The 16,795-nt window shown below is 43.6% G+C and overlaps 1 protein-coding gene and 1 pseudogene across 1 annotated transcript in view; one reads left to right on the forward strand and one right to left on the reverse strand.

Annotated features, from left to right (window-relative positions):
- Positions 1 to 16,795, forward strand: part of TTLL5 (tubulin tyrosine ligase like 5) — a 267,739-nt gene that overhangs the window by 160,255 nt on the left and 90,689 nt on the right. The window lies entirely within an intron of this gene.
- On the reverse strand, positions 14,069 to 15,381 carry LOC110261634 (annotated as a pseudogene).

The raw sequence follows: 16,795 nt of genomic DNA on the forward strand, positions 1-16,795 counted from the left end.
AGAGTAGTCAGGGCCAAGTACAGTCACATGTTGAGAAGCCTGAGGTGTGCCTCTAAGCAAGGCCGATTTAGAATTATACAATCAGGCCTCCAGGATGCAGGTACCAAGCCTTCGTGACCTCTTTTTTCTTAAAGTGATCATATTGGGTTTCTAGATGCTGATACCTGGGTATTGAGCTTTTCTTTAGCCAAGGAGATGGATAGGACTTTTCAGGCTGCCTTTTAACTCTCCGTTTTTCTGGGCACATGGGGAGTGGTTAGGAGCTGAGAGTTGTTGTGCAGAAGCCTCTCCTCATTGCTGCCAGCCTCACGTGGAGCTGGAGCACAGCAAGCAGGAGCACTTTCAAGGTGAGGGGCCCTCGGTGGGTTCACGGCGCATTGTTCTCCAGGAGACCTGGAAGGGTTACTGTAACATCTTGGCTGCTGCTTGGAATGATTTGGGAAGGACAGGGCCTCAGACGGCTTGGCAGGAACCTGAGGCTCTGTTTTTTTCCAGTCCAGCCCTTCCTTGTGGATCGAGCTGTCAGGGAATCCCACGAATGTCTGGCTTCTGCCCCTTTGTATGTTTTTCCAGCATTTGTCATTGAATTATTTTTATCCATCTCTGGCTTTTTCACACACGCAACCTGGGGATTTGTCTGTTCCTCGATATTAAAGGTGGGGGAGACTGAAGGCATGAGTTCGTTCCTCCTTTTTGTGCCAGGGCAAGCTGTCGTGGGCCTGGGCTGCTCGGCCTGGGGGCCTCCACTTTGGAGAACAGCTGTGTGTCAGAACTTGAAATTCGGTACTAGGGAATGGGGCACTATGAAGCCTCAGATCTTGGAAATTTGGTCAGTATTTAGCGTCACTCTTTTCCTCTGCCTTCTTACTCGTTAGTAATTAACTGTAGCCTGATACCTTTCTTTACATAATTTTTTGGAACAGATTTTCAAAGATTCTGGCTCTAGTTTAGCTAATACTTTCCTCCCTTCTTTTAGATTATTTCTTACAAATGTTGCAGGAGATTCAGGTCTCTGACGTCCCATCTTTTCATTTTCCATGTGTAATGTTAGTTAGCTGGGGGAAGTAGCAACAACTAAGACTTAGACTTAAACTAGTCCCCGGGCCACCAGAATTTACTGTCCAGGGTGTATTCCCATGTTCTCAGTCTAGAGCTGGGTGCTGGGTAGAGGCTAAAGGACTTTGAAGATAAGGTATTATCACTAAGCAGCGAGGAGCCACATACACATGGGATAGTTAGGGTGTGGTGTTGGGCAATATATAACAAATATTTAAATTTTGTGGTACAGGTAATTAAGAAAGAGTATCAGGATGAGCATGTAAGGATTTAACCCTGTCCCATGCTGCAGCATGGCTGAACCTCGAGGATGTTGTGTTAAGTGAAATAAGCCTGTCACAAAAAGACAAATACTTTATGACTCCACTCCTATGAAGTATCTAAAGTTACCTAAATCCTAGAAACAGAAAGTAGAAAGGTGGTTGACAAGGGGTGGGGGAATAGAGAAGAGGAAATTAGTGTTTAATGGCTATAGAGTTTTGGTTTTGCAAGATGAAAAAGTTCTAGGGATCTGTTACACTGCAGTGTGAATATACTTAACACTCCTGAACTGTACTCACAAAAATTGTTTTGATGGTAAATTTAAAGGCATACCTTTTTTTTTTACTAAAATAAAAAAAGAATAGGAGGAGGAGTATGTAAGCTTTAATAGGAGAGCCCCATAGTTCTGCAAAAATTACTCAGCTACAAAAATGGCAAGGCTTTGCCTCCATCCTCTGCCTCTGTTTAAGGGGATTATTCTGAAACTAATCCCTTACATGTTTTATTTCTTTAAAAGCATGTTAACTTTATAGGAAGGGGGGCCATCAATCCCCATTAGCAAGATGGCATGGTGTAGTGAAAGAAGAAGGCACTTTAGGGTTGCCTTTCTGTGTGACCTTGGGCAAGTTATGTAGCTTCTTTGAGCTATAATTCCCCCATCTATTAAAAATGCTGATAACTGGAGTTCCCGTCATGGCTCAGCGGGTAACGAACCCAACTAGTATCCATGAGGATGGGGTTCGATCCCTGGCCTCGTACAGTGGGTTAAGGCTCCAGCGTTGCTGTGCGCTGTGGTGTAGGTCACAGATGCAGCTTGGCTCCTGTGTTGCTGTGGCTGTGGTGTAGGCCGGCAGCTGCAGCTCCAGTTTGACCGCTAGCCTGGGAATTTCCATATGCCACAGGTGCAGCCTTAAAAAATAAATAAATAAATAAATACATAAATAAATAAATAATAATAATAATACTGACCTCATTAAATTGTTAGTTGAGTTGTGTATGTGAAAGTAGCCAGTCTAGAGCCAATTTTGATGTAGGATACCTTTTAGTACCCTCTCCAGAAAGAAAAAAAAGGAGAAAAGGAGAAACTTAAAATTAGACTTGCTTGGAAAGTGGTATTGCTTCACTGCTTATATTAGTATCTTGGGTAGAGGAACCTGGTGTCACCCATATACAGTGCACTCCTGGGGCTGCATTACAGAGATGGGGCCTTTCCAGCTGATGAAGGGAAGGCATCAGAGTGGGGCCAACAAGACTCTTCCTTTTTCTTTGACCCCTTTGTTGAAGGGTGACTTCTTTCTACTCAACAGGCCCTGCCTCTCTGCTATCTTCTGAATGTTGAAATTTCCATTGCAGCTCAATGTTCCAGCCAGTAAACACTCATATTTTCCATCCATCCTGGGGGTCCAACTTTGGGAGAGCTTTTCTCTGGAGGAGTTTGGAGCTTATAATTTTGTACTTTATCCTGTTATATAAACAACACTCTCTAGCCAAAAAGCACAATCACAAAAAGAAACCACTTTTGGGGGGGGCCTAAAAACAAAACAAATCTTTCTTGTTCAGAGTTCTGTAGAAGTGATATTTCACTCCTTATTCTCCTTCTTTCCCATAAAATAAAGTTTACCTGACCTTTTTCCTCCTGAGTCTTAGCTCTCACCACTCCTGCCCCTTGAGTAAAACATTTCTCTGGCACATGAATGATAAAGGCCTGAATTCTATCTGAAGTTCCTCTGCCTCCTTTGTCACTCACCCAGACGTGTAACTTCTCCAGGGTTATGTTCTGTGTTGGTTCAAGCTCTGTGACAGATTCTGCAGTTCCTCCTTCACCAAGAGAGCTCAATGCCATAGGCGTTTGTGCCAAGGCCAGAATGATTGGGCTTCCGCCTGATGAAGGAATGTTGGTAAAATTTGGAACTGTGCCAAAGATAGCTGGCTGGACATCATACCGGGGCCCAGGCAAAGTAAGTTTGGGAATGTTTGGGCCCAGTATCAGGAGTGAAAGAAGGGGATCTTTTCTTATTTGCAAGCCAAAATAAAATGCAGCTTGCTTTGCGGTTTGCCGGTATAGCATTTTTCTCATTTAGTTTGCCTCCTCCTCTCCCTCCCAGAGTATTAACGATAAACTCCCTAACATACATTTCCTTCGGATTAACACACGCATGCGCACCCAGGCACATACATGGAGTCATCATTAGAGGCAAGACCCTATCTTATTTAGCTGTGCACTTTGTAACTTGATAGCCATCCATAATTGAAGATTATTTTGATTTTAAGAGGACCAAATGGCAAAGATCCAAGTGCAAGCTGAATGAGATGCCTTTTCTCTAGAATTAGGGAATTATATCAGAGTTACTTAATTCATAATCCAGTGTAATTCTCACATCTCTGTCATCTTCTATTTTTCCAACCTGTTTACCAGCCCTGAAAGAGTTTGGAAAAAAATCTCAGTGGTGAAGAAATACTGCTTCTTTCTCTCTGACTCCTGCAGAGAAATATTGATAATCCCTATTTTTTTTGTCTTTTTTTTAGGGCTGCACCTGTGGCATATGGAGGTTCCCAGGCCAGGGGTTGAATCGGAGCTGCAGCTGCTAGCCTACACCACAGCTGCAGCAATGCCAGCTCCAAGCTGTGTCTGCGATCTACACCACAGCTCATGGAAACGCCAGATCCTTAACCCACTGAGTGAGGCCAGGGCTCAAACCTGCATCCTCATGAATACTAGTCAGATTTGTTTCCACTGAGCCACAACAGGAACTCCTTATGAACCTTTTTTTTTTTTAGTGGTTTTTTATTTTTTCCGTTATAGTTGGTTTACAGTGTTCTGTCAGTTTTCTACTGTACAGCAAAGTGACCCAGTCACACACACACACACACACACATACACACACACACACATACATATACATTCTTTTTTTCACATTATCCTCCATCATGCTCCATCGATGAGATGTAGTTCCCAGTGCTCTGCAGCAAGATGATGATCCATTTTTAAAGCTTACTTAATGCTTACTCAGTGACTTCAGGAGGATGACCAGCTGGCTTCCCTGACCCTTTAGCTAAAGATCCCATCCTTCCCTCCTGCCTATCTTTCTGCTGAAAGACTCAGCATATTACTGACCAAGTACAGCTATCAGTCCTATTTTTTTTTTTTAAGTCCTAGGATTTAAGAGGCTAGAAGGAAAAAACTTCCTGTATCTGTTTTAATAAAATAATAGACTCATAGTGTATGAAAAGGAATATAGGTTCTCTCATCCCTCCAGCCATTCTGAGGAGCAAAATTTTGGTGTAAGTTCTGGTTTTGGTATAGATTCTTAATAACTCTTAGTTCCCTTTCCAGAAAAGAGAGAAACTTAATGTTAGACTTGCTTAGGATATGGTATTGCTATACCACTGAGTTTAGGAATTGGCCATTGCTCATGTGCAGTGTCATATCTTATCATAGCAGGAAAGCAAGTTACACTTAGTCACAATGCTGAGGTTTATGTTATTTGTTTTTATTGTGAAGTAAGGATCTGTATATTCAAATTTTGATTCCAAACTATTAAAATGCTCTTCTGGAAAAATAACTAAGAGAAGCTAAACTTAAAAGGCAACATTTAAATATGGAGTCAAGTGCTCTTTGGGAGATGTGAGTAGGCTGGAGGTGTGAGAGAGGCAGTGTATGAGAGCTTAGGAATTCAAAATGTCACGGCCTGTGGCAGGCCCAGGTGTTCATAATAAGTAATGGTAGGCGCTCTTGTCCTAATTGGACCATTCTTATGCTTCAGAGGCAATAAAGGGATGTTTTTTGGCTTTCATAAATTATCTGGCTAAGACTTGTATTAATTTGGCTTCAAAGCCAATAATCAATACCACATTTTGCCTGTTTTGTTTTGTTTTGTTTTGTTTTAAAGAAGTTTTATCTCTCTGTGATGAGATGAAATATGGGCGCATCTCAGTAATATGACCATAATCTAGAAGGATTTAGATGAGAAAGTCAGCCCTTCTGGCACCACGGGTAAGGAAACCATAAGGGGTGGGGGTGGGGGTGGGGGTGATAAATAGGTTGTATTTAAAGGCTACGGGAACTCAAATTATGTTCTCGTGAAACAGAGTTACATCAAGGAAAGCTGAGTAGATGAAAAAAGTCTGCCTATATTATTAATGCTCTCAAATATCTTGCTAGCTGCTTAAACCCAACACTGACATTTGAAATACAAGCCCCTAAGAGAAGCATTTTGTTACCTTTTTCACCAAACATTGAGTATATTGAAATATTTGAAAAAAAGGAAAGGTGAAACTGGTATAAGTAATGTTCCAGCTGGGAAATGGCGTCACCTGTTAGTTGTTAAAACAATGTTATTCTAAAAAAGTTAACATGTTACCGAATATCTCCTCAATGCAAGGCCCAGACTGACTCTGAAGGAGGTAATAGACAGGGTCTCTGTCCCCAAGGAGGAAAGTTGATAGTCATTTAAGTTATTAATACAAGTACTACTGTAAGGCAATATGTACTTAATTGTTGACTAAGAGGATTATGCTATAAGCAGTTCAAGTTCAGAGGAGAAATTGATCACTCTCACTGGAGAAAGTGGCAAAAAGGTCACGGAAGAGAAAGGGGCAGCTGGAGCTTGGGTAGGCAGAGAAGCCAAAGTTAATCAGGAGATGATGGCACGTTGTCTTTGTGCTTGGCACTGTGCAAGGATTTGGGAGCAGATTGGGAGATGTGCTCCACTCTCCGGTAAGTTAGAGCTGCCCTTCAGCGGGCATAGATGAGACTGCCCTGGATAGTTACTTCGTTTTTGCATGTGAAATACAGCGTGAGTGATTAAAAGGGGCATAGGTGCTCAGAAGAGCTCACAGTGCAGAGAAGGTGCTAAAGGTGGGTGGAAAGATGAGGCTCTGCAGAGGTTGAAAGTAGGGTTTAAATTCAGATTTAGATTATGTATAGGTCACAGACAGGTGCAGAAAAGGAGAGGGGGGCGGAAAAAGAGACGATGTACAAGGTGTGTAAGGCATTTTCAAGGGACAGTGAATAGGAACCAGTCCAGCTGATAGAATGTGTTAGTCAAAACACTGAGTTTTGAATGATCGAAGCTGAAATCAGGCTGGCTTTAACAGTAAAGGAGGTTTTTCAGTTTATATAACTAAAAGTTCCAAAAATTGATGTTGGGGACTTACTAAGCATCATTAATCATACTTTCCACGTCCTTCAGGTCACAGCTAAATGAGAAATTATAGAAAAAAGATAGCAAAATACAGACAAAGATGAATTGGAGAATAATACCTCTTGGAAATATGGTACAATTGGGCTTCTACCTTTCAAGGCTAAATCTTCTGATTTATTTATTCTAAAGATTTTCTTTGTTGATATTTTGTTAATTTTGATAATTAAAACAAAATTTTTAAGGAAGAAATAAAGACCTTCCAATGTACCACAGAAACAAAATCAAAAACTAACTTGACCTGGATGTGAGGGCGATCTGGTTGCAACATCTGTCACCCCATTGATCGCCAGGGTTGATTCGGCTGCTCTGGCTGGCTAGGCGGGTGTCCCCTTCCTCCCTTACCGCTCCCGGTGTGTCCCTCCCAAAGCTGGTGGAAGAGGCCGACCACCCCCGATGGAGGAGGACCGTTCTTCAGTCAAGGGTACACGAGTAGCTGCGCTCCCCTGCTAGAACCTCCAAACAAGCTCTCGAAAAATAACGTGGCCTGATTTTCAACATAAATACCTGTATCTAACCCAGTCTATCTTTCCAGTTTTATCCTTCACACATTTAGTTGCAGCCAAATTCAATGGATCAAAAATAGTGTATTTTTCTTAGAGTTCCCTGGTAGTCTAGCAGTTAGGACTCAGCACTTTCACCGCTGCGGCCCAAGACCCAAGTTTAATCCCTAGTCTGGGATTCAGATCCCACATCAAGCTGCTGCATGCCAAGGCCAAAAAAAGTTTACTGTTTACTTACTGTCACTCCCCTTTGAAAGTGTAAGTTGTCTTATTCACTGTTGTGTTCAAATGCCTTCATAACGAGTAGGCACTTAAACATAAAGAACAAATATTAAGTAAAAGAATGAGTGAATGAATGAATGAATGAGCGGGCACCCTGCTCCTCACCTGTATCTCTGCATGTCCAAACCTTTTCTTCTACAGGGCTCAGCTCAACTCAGCCCTTCTATAACCTTCCCTGATGACATCCCAAGCAGGTGTCAGTAGGCTCTGTCTTCCTTCTGGTCCTTATCCACTGCACTGATGTTACTAAAAGATAATTCAGAGGAAGCTCTGGCTAAGTGCACATTGTAATTCCCAGAGAATCGACGTTTGTGGCTCTTCTTATCCTAGTGATCCAAACGCTCGGGGAAAAAACCTTGCTTCTTCTCCAGTGAGTCTAGAGCTCACACAGCCGCCTTTCCAAGTCCTCAGGTCCTTATTGCTTCTCCTTTGAACACTATTTAGTTCTTTCTAATATCCAAGGTAAAAAGTGCCCTACAAGCAAAAGGCCCTTCGATTTCTTGGGCAGGGGAGTGTTGGAAGAGGTAGAGGCCCTTCCTTTTCCCCTCCCCTCCCCACCCCATCTAACCCTCAGCAGTCCTGAGAGCCGTTCCTGGAAGGAGCTGATGAGTGAAAGGGCGCCTGCCGTCTTTGACAGCCCAGTGTAGGACAGCTCCCTCTGCTCCAGCCTGTTCACACTGGTTGACGCTTCAGGCTCTTGGTGTTCTCTATGTAGTTCCCCTCTCCTCATTGTCCTTTATTTGATAGACTTGTAGTCAGCTTTCGGTATCCACAGGTCTGCATCTACAGGTTGAAATATTTAGGAAGAAAATTCATAAAGTTCCAAAGAGCAAAACTTGAATTTGCTATAGTCCAGCATAGTATTTGCATGTAACCAATAAAATGGCATAGTATTTGCATATAATCTATACGTATCCTCCCATATACTTTAAATCATCTCTAGATTACTTCTGATACCTAATATAATTAAATGCTATGTAAACATGTGGGGTTTAATTTTAAATTAAAATTAAAGTGAAAAATTCAGTTCTTCAGTCATACTAGCCACATTTCAAAAAAGCCACATGCGGCTGTGGCTACCATATTGGGCAGCACCGGACAAGGTGGTTGACCCAGAAGATGTGATAAAGACCCAAACTTGGTCAGCGGAAAAAAAAAGTACAAAGGAAGGCATATTCTTGATTATCCTCTTAGGCTCTTTGTAGATGTCAAGCCTCTTTTGTTTAGAGATTCACCACAGATGCTGTTCTTGAACTAATTTGTGGTGGTGGGAGGGCATATTCCAGTGCCTTGGGAATCTCAAAAGCTCAGAGCTTCTGAATGACCAGTGTCTAACCAATCAGAGCTGGGCTGACCGAAAGGAAAGGACTTTTAAAACAGATCCCAGCATTACCATTTTATTTCCTGAGACATGGCCATGACTAGATATTGGGGAGAGGTCTTGCTTCCCTACGCTTACCCAGCCCCCGGGCCCCCACCTGCTTGGCTGGCAGTGCTGACTTGGCTTTAAGAGCTGCTATAGCCCTGGGGAACAGAGCCAAACATGCGGAAGTGGTTATGTGTACCAGCTCCCAGGGAAGCTGTGGCTAGCAGGGGGAGTGGGTGGGATCCTGCCTGATGGCTTTTCAAAGAAGGAAAATCTTTGAAGTTTTGTTTTAGCAGCTGCCAGGTATGCTGTTTCAGCACTTTGCAGACTCTCTCACTGTGTTCCCATATCGCATTTTTTCTGTGCACAATGGAGCTTGGATATTGGGAGGGTAAATATAAAATTGTGGAGTAAGGTGCTAAACACAACCCCCATGCTGCTTCTTTTTACCATGACTGCTGTGAAATAGCCACTTTAATGCTCCTTTTTCCCTTTTCAGCTCTGACCTTTTCTGATCACCTGCCAAAGGAGAGGCAAACAGAGTCCTCTTCTATTTTTGGAAAATAGTAAGTTTTGAAAAACTGGAACTCCTGCATTTCTCTGTGGCCTGGGGCCTCACTCTGAGGACAGAACATCCCCTTTTTCCAAAAGAGCAGAAGACACCCCCCACACACCTCCCCACAGCGAGCAACCCTGATACTTCTTATCCTAGAGTAAAATCCTGGAGTGTAGATCTTGTTCACCCTGGGATCCTCAGCATTTCACACACTCTCAGCGTAAATATTTGTTAGATGATTGTACTTGCAGCTGCGATGCTGGTGGGGAAGGACTGGGGAGGTAACGCATCCCTCTAAAGCCCACGCTCTGAGCTTTCTCTGCTGCCTTGCTGCTTTGCTAAGTGGTCCCTTTCTCCCATCCAGCCTACAGTTACCTCAGACTTTTTCCAGCCACCCCCAAACTTGTTCCTTCTCCTGAACTCCACTCTTTTGGAGTATAGTATAGACTCCCCTGCGTAATTGTCTTCTATGCCTTTGTTCTTGCTCTCCTGAGCTGTAAGTCTGTTAAAGGCACAGGCTATATTTTATTCCAACGTAAAGAACTTGGACCCCAGAACAAGAAGACCTGGGTGCCAACCCCAGGTCCGCCTGGAATTTCCTGGCTGGAGGTAAATCATTTGATGGCACTTAAGCCTAATTTTGCCATGTAGAGAGTGAAGATACCCGGACTGTCATGGGATTTCAGTGAAGTCATCCACATGAGCATGCTTTGCAAACGCCGAAGTACTACGCACAATTAGGTCTTTTCAGTATTAATAGTACTTAGCATCACTAATGTTTGTTTATGCTGCCAGTGATACAGAGACTAATTTCTCCCAGAGCTGCGGTAAATCACAAGTTCAATCCCACATTACTCAGCTTGGCACAGGTTTAAAGCATTAAACGCTCCATTCCAGGCACTCCCGGTCATCACCTCTCTTTCAGTCTGCAGGTTCTTCCTTTCAGACCTGTGGGGTCATCGTTTTTCATATGTCTCTCCCTTTTTTTCCCCTCCGGCCCAGCTGAGCTCTCTCTTTTAACCAGCTCAGTTCTTAGAGAAGCAAGGTCGTCCCATCCCATCTCCCGGTTTTGGCTGGAATTGCCATCCTGCTGGACCCTTCTCTTCCCAGCGTGACCCCTGCCTCCCGCAGCTCTGTCCTTAGCGGCGCTGGGCGCCGTCCTCACGCTCCCTCCGTCCAGCCCGCACGTTCATCCGCAGCACGGCGCAGGCTCCCCTTCTGTTGGCCTCTCCCTTCCCTTGCTTTTCTGCCAGGCCTCCCTTTCCGTTTCATCTCATCCTACATTCTCTGTCTTTCTCTAGACTCAGACCTTTCCTCTAAAAAGGTCATTCCCCCTTTCAGGGCTATGTTTGGTGCATCTCCAAGTACCTGTCACCCAGTTCCTGCCACCACGAGGCAGCTCCTTCTCTGAGAAAAGTAACAAGCACCGCCATTTTTTAGTACTCTTGTATGGCTTCAGAAGGTCCAATTTCTTTTAAGATATCTAAGGTTTCACATTTAAATTTTATGACTTAGTATTTGAAAGTGGACATTTTATAGAGGCAGGCTAATTTGGACCCCTCCCTTTTTCAGCCAATTACTAGCGATGTTGCTTAGGGCAAGTTCTTTGAAACTACTGTACTTATCCCTAAATGAGGATAAAATGCCTAATTCCTAGGAATGTCCTAAGGAACAAATGAAAATTAAATGACATAAAGAAGGCATTTTTACAGTGCCTGCCACAGAGTAAGTGCTCAATAAATGAGAATTACTGTAAACATACCCACATCATTTTTTCCATGCCCTGTTTTACAGGTATTAAAATTTGAGACACAGAGGAGTTCTTCTTGTGGCTCAGTGGGTTAAGAATCCAACATAGTATCCATGAAGACACGGGTTTGATCCCTGGCCTGCCTCATTGGATTAAGGATCTGGCATTGCCGCAAGCTGTGGTGTAGGTTGAAGATGTGGCTTGGATCTGGTGCTGCTGTGGCTGTGGTGTAGGCTGGCAGCTGCAGACCCTATTTGACCCTTGGCCCGGGAACTTCCATATGCCGCAGGTGCATCCTTAAAAAAAAAGAAAGAAAAAAAAAATTGAGACCCAGAGAAGTAGATTGTGCAAATACTCCTGCCTGTCTGGTGGTAAAGTAAGGACTAGAACCCAGGACTTCTAATTCTCTGCCTGATAAATCTTCCATTTGATCTTTCTGACTCCCCAAAAGGTTATTGTTCTAGATTTCCCTTCTACAGGTGGAACATAGGACTGCTCCAGAAAAAGGAGTGTTCATTCATGCATTTGTTCACTCAGCAAACCCTGCATGATTGTATCTGTCCAGGCTCTGAGTGAACAGAGACCAGGGTGGTGAACATACTGCCTTAAATGGTTGGTCCAGTGGGTGAGAACTGGTCATTGAGAAGAGCAGTCATGGTACAAAACACATGCCAATAAAAGGCATCTTGGGACCTCAAGGAATAAGCTCTATCCAAGGAAGACCAGAGTAGACTTTGCATTATTGTTTGGTAACTAGGTGAGAATAGCAGAGCCTTGTGCGAAGGCAGGGAGGCTGGAAGAGCGTGCTGGGCGCAGTGCTGTGCGAGCGTGGCGTGCACACAGGCGAGGGCCGAGGCGGAGATGGGCAAATTAAAGTGCCTACTATGCTGTGCCAAGGGGACTTTCTCCCATTATCCGCCCTTTTAATTAATGTCAGCTGAAGAAGTCAGTGGAGTTTATTGAGGATTCTTTTTTTTTTTTTTCACTCTTCTGACCTTTTATGTATGATGTCTCCACTGTCTTTCCCTTGCCCATTCATATCTGGCAAATTCTTTGTGTCATTCTGGATCCAGCTCAACTGCAGTTCTTACTCTGTGCACCCTCTACTGCCATCCCACACAGAGGGAGCCTCCTTGCCTTTGGCTCTATTGTTTGTATTTGGGTAAAAATTAGATTTTCTTGTCTTTCCTTAGAAGTCAGAACTTCTACATCTTTATACTCTCGTCTCTTAATGTGGCATCTGACACATAGTATTCGCTAATTTAATGTATGCTGAATGAATTTAAATGTCTAGGTTCATAATCAAGCCCAGCCTTCCATCTGGGCAGCTCTTTCACTAACGCCTGCTTTTGGCACCACCAGAACTTAGGTGGATCAGGTCGAGACTTTCTCCTTTAGCCAGCCACACCTCAACATACTGGCCATCTTTAGGATTTCCACTTTGCCTTCATCTAGAAAAGAACCCCAACACTAAGCTAGGTAAAAATCTGTTAGGGCAGCAGTTGTCACCCCTTTTGCGTTTGCAGAACGCAACCGTCCATGTGGTAGGATTTTGCTCCGCACACTCAAAGGACTTAAAAGACTCAAAACAGTACCCAACCAGGTGAATCCTGTGTGGTCACATCTACAGTAAAGTAGCGCAGTGTCAGAGTTCCCTGGTGGCTCAGGCTAAGGATCCCGTGTTGTCACTGCTGTGGCTTGGGTTTGATCCCTGGCCCAGGAACTTCTGCATGCTGTGGGCACAGACAAAAATAGAGAGATAAATAAGGTAGAGCTGTATCTCACAGTGTCCGTTAAACTGCTACCGTTTTTTCCTCACTTATTCCTCCTCCTGGCTGTGTGGGTGGCATTATTTACCTCTCTGACAAGACTCCAATATTCTCATGAGGAAAAGCTTCTTCATAGTCTACAAACACACAATCTGTATTCAGCACCAGCTTGATGCTGCCTTTCTCCTCTTAACATATATACCCTGCTCTGCACCATGCCACATGCTCCAACCAGCCCAGCATCCATCTGACAAACATAACTGCAACACTGTATTAAAATCCAAGGCTCCGTATACTTTACACACTGATCCTACCTACACACTGGTGTGGTTTTCTCATCACAGAGAAGTGGAGAATCTCTCTCGTAAGGCTTTAGTGAAGACAGGTGTTGCAGTCCAGCAGCACACTGTCATGATAAAGTCTCCTGGCACATGCTTTGGTGGCACAGGCCACTCTGATAGGATAATGCATTAAAGCTAACTTCTCTTTTCTTTTTCAAATTCATCTAACTGCATAAGTGATCTTTTGTTTTGTAATACATTATCTCAGATTTTAGCAGCTTAAAACAATAAACATTTATTATTTTAGTTTCTGTGTGTCAGGGATTGAGGAGCAGCTTCACTTGGTGGTTCTGGCCCAGGCTCTTTCATGAGGTGGCAGTTAAGATGTCGTCCAGGAGGGCTGCAGTCACTGAAGGCTTGCCTGGGGCTGGAGGATCCACGTCTCTGATGCTCACTCTCACATGGATGATGAGTTCCTGCTGGCTGTTGGCAGAAGGCCTCGGTGTTTCAACAGGTGGACTTTTCCACAAGGCTGCCTGTGTGTCCTCCTGACATGGCTTCCTCCAGAATGAAAGACTTAAGAGAAAGACAGAAGCCATTCGTCTCTTATGACCTAGCTCAGGAGTCATATACAGTCATTTTTAAAAAAACTTTTAGGATTTCCCTTGTGGCACAACGGGTTAGGGATCTGGTGCTGTCACTGCAGCGGCTCAGGTTGCTGCTATGGAGAGGGTTCGATCCCTGGCCCTGGAACTTCCACAAGTGGTGGACACAGCCAAAAAAAAAAAAAAAAAAGTGAAAAAGAAAAATTTTAGTTGTGGGAGAATACATATAAAATTTACCATTTTAGCTGTTTTTAAATGTAGTTTGGTAGCTTTAAGTACCTTATTGTGCAACCACCACTGCCATCCACTGCCAGAGCTCTTTTCCTCTTGTAAAACTGAAACTCTGTACCCAGTAACAAAATAACTCCTCATTTTCTGTCAGCACCTGGGAACTACCATTTCTGTCTCTATAAATTTAACTGCTCTAGGTTCCTCCTAGAGGTAGAATTATATAGAATGTGTCCTCTTGTGACTGGCTTCTTTCCTTTAGCACAATGCCCTCCAGGTTCATCCATGTTGTAACATGTATCAGAATTGCCTTCCTTTTTAAGGCTGAGTCATGTTCCTTTGTGTGCATATACCACATTTTGTTTATTCATTCATCTTTCAGTGGACACCTGAGTTTCTTCTGCCTTTTGGCTGTTGTGAATAATGCTGCTGTTAACATGGATAACATAATGGTTCATGGCCCTACTTTTAGTCCTTTTGAGTACATACCGGGAGTGGAATTGCTGACTCATATGATAATTCTGTTTATTTAATAAGCTTAATTAATTCACTTTATCCTTCTTGTGTAATCACTCCACGTGGTGACCATAGCTGGAGCCTGGGTCTTTGCAGAGACTCTGGTGTGGCTCTTTACCATTCGGTCAGTGAACTCCTGGTAGGGAGACTTGGTGAACATGGTCTCTGTCTAGAGGTTGAGATTAGATAGCTATGGGTCTTGGAGATGGCACCAAAGGTGACCTTGGTGAAGTTGCATAGGCTGGCAGTGCAGCCCCAGACAAGATGTAGGAGTCATTGATACTGGCTGTCAGCTTCTTGAGCACAGGAGCCATGCCAGAGTTTGGGGTCGGGGTGAAACACACCAACATAGAGCTACAGCGGCTGGTCTCCTTGCAAGGGATGGTATGCAGCTTGCCAATCTCATTCCCTGAGTAGCCTCATGACGCGGCACTGATGGGGAATTTGGCCAGGGTGGTGGTCCCGTGGATGACAGTGGCTGCCTCCATGGAGCCCTTACTACCCAAACTGACCTGATTTTTGTAGTCCCTAGTGGCAACAAATGCCTTGAACTTGGTCTGATGGCCAGTGTGGGTCTGTTCTTGCACAGGTGTAATCTTCAAGCTCGCCCTTTAGGGTCATCCCCAGAAAAAAGTCCTGATTATAGATGGACAAGGAGAAGAGATATATTTCTTCCAGGGACTTGGTCTTCATGTCCATGGCCAAGCAGCTTGGCTTGGTGACAGGGAACCACTTCTTGTCCTTAACCTTGCCTCAATGAGCTCTGTGGCCTTGGCTGCCACCTGAGCATAGATCCAACCCTGGCACTGGAAACTGCCACCATGGACGCGGCTATGGTCACCTCTTAGCCTCTTCCACCATTTGGTGTTTTCTTGCAGTAGAAAGGCAATTCCATTTTTAACTTTTTTTTTAATTACTCAATGAAATTACTACATTTATAGTTGATCATCACAATGATCATCACAATCCAGTTTTATGGATTTCCATCCCACACCCCCCAGCGCATCCCCCCACACCCAAACCTGTCTCCTTTGGAAACCATAAGTTTTTCAAAGTCTGTGAGTCAGCATCTGTTCTGCAAAGAAGTTCATTGTGTCCTTTTTTCAGATTCCACATGTCAGTGATAGCATTTGATGTTGGTGTCTCATTGTCTGACCGACTTCACTTAGCATGATAATTTCTAGGTCCATCATGTTGCTAAAAATACCTGTATTTCATTCCTTTTAATGGCTGAGTAATATTCCATTGTGTGTATGTACCACATCTTCTTGACCCACTCCTCTGCTGATGGACGTTTAGGTTGTTTCCATGTCTTGGCTATTGCAAATAGTGCTGCAATGAACATTGGAGTACATGTGTCTTTGCGAGTCGTGGTTTTCTCTGGATAGATGCCCAGGAGTGGGATTGCTGGATCAAATGGTAGTTCTATGTTTAGGTTTCTGAGGAATCTCCATACTGCTTTCCACAGTGGTTGCACCAATTGACAATCCCACCAACAGTGTACTAGGGTTCCTTTTTCTCCACACCCTCTCCAACACTTATTGTTTGTAGACTTTTGGCTGATGGCCATTCTGGCTGGTGTAAGGTGGTACCTCAGAGTGGTTTTGATTTGATTTCTCTAAGAATGAGTAATGTTGAACATCTTTTCATGTGTTTTTTGGCCAGCCGCATGTCTTCTTTAGAGAGTTGTCTGTTTAGATCTTCTGCCCATTTTTTGATGGGCTTGTTTGTTTTTTTGGTATTGAGCTGTAGGAGGAGTTTATAAATGTTGGAGATTAATCCCTTGTCAGTTGATTCATTTGCAAAGATTTTCTCCCATTCTGTGGGATGTCTTTTCATTTTGTTTAGGGTTTCCTTTGCTGTGTAGAAACTTTGAAGTTTAATTAAGTCCCATTTGTTTATTTTTGTGGGGTTTTTTTGGGGTTTGTCTTTTTTTTTTTTTTTTTGCTGTTTCTTGGGCCGCTCCCATGGCATATGGAGATTCCCAGGCTAGGGGTCCAATCAGAGCTGTAACCACCGGCCTACATCAGAGCCACAGCAACAGGGGATCTGAGCCACGTCTGCAACCTACACCACAGCTCACGGCAACGCCGGATTGTTAACCCACTGAGCAAGGGCAGGGACCGAACCCACAACCTCATGGTTCCTAGTCGGATTCATTAACCACTGCACCATGACGGAAACTCCTATTTTTGTTTTTATTGTCATTACTCTAAGAGGTGGATCTGAGAAGATGTTGCTGTCATTTATGTCAGAGAATGTTTGGCCTGTGTTTTTCTCTTAAGAGTTTTATAGTATCTGGTCTTATATCCATTTTGAGTTTATTTTTGTGTATGGTGTTAGGGAGTGTTCTAATTTCATTCTTTTACATGTGGCTGTCCAGTTTTCCCAGCACCACTTATTGAACAAGCTGTCCTTTCT

The sequence above is a fragment of the Sus scrofa genome, chromosome 7 (genome assembly GCF_000003025.6).
Source record: "Sus scrofa isolate TJ Tabasco breed Duroc chromosome 7, Sscrofa11.1, whole genome shotgun sequence".
Taxonomy (NCBI): domain Eukaryota; kingdom Metazoa; phylum Chordata; class Mammalia; order Artiodactyla; family Suidae; genus Sus; species Sus scrofa.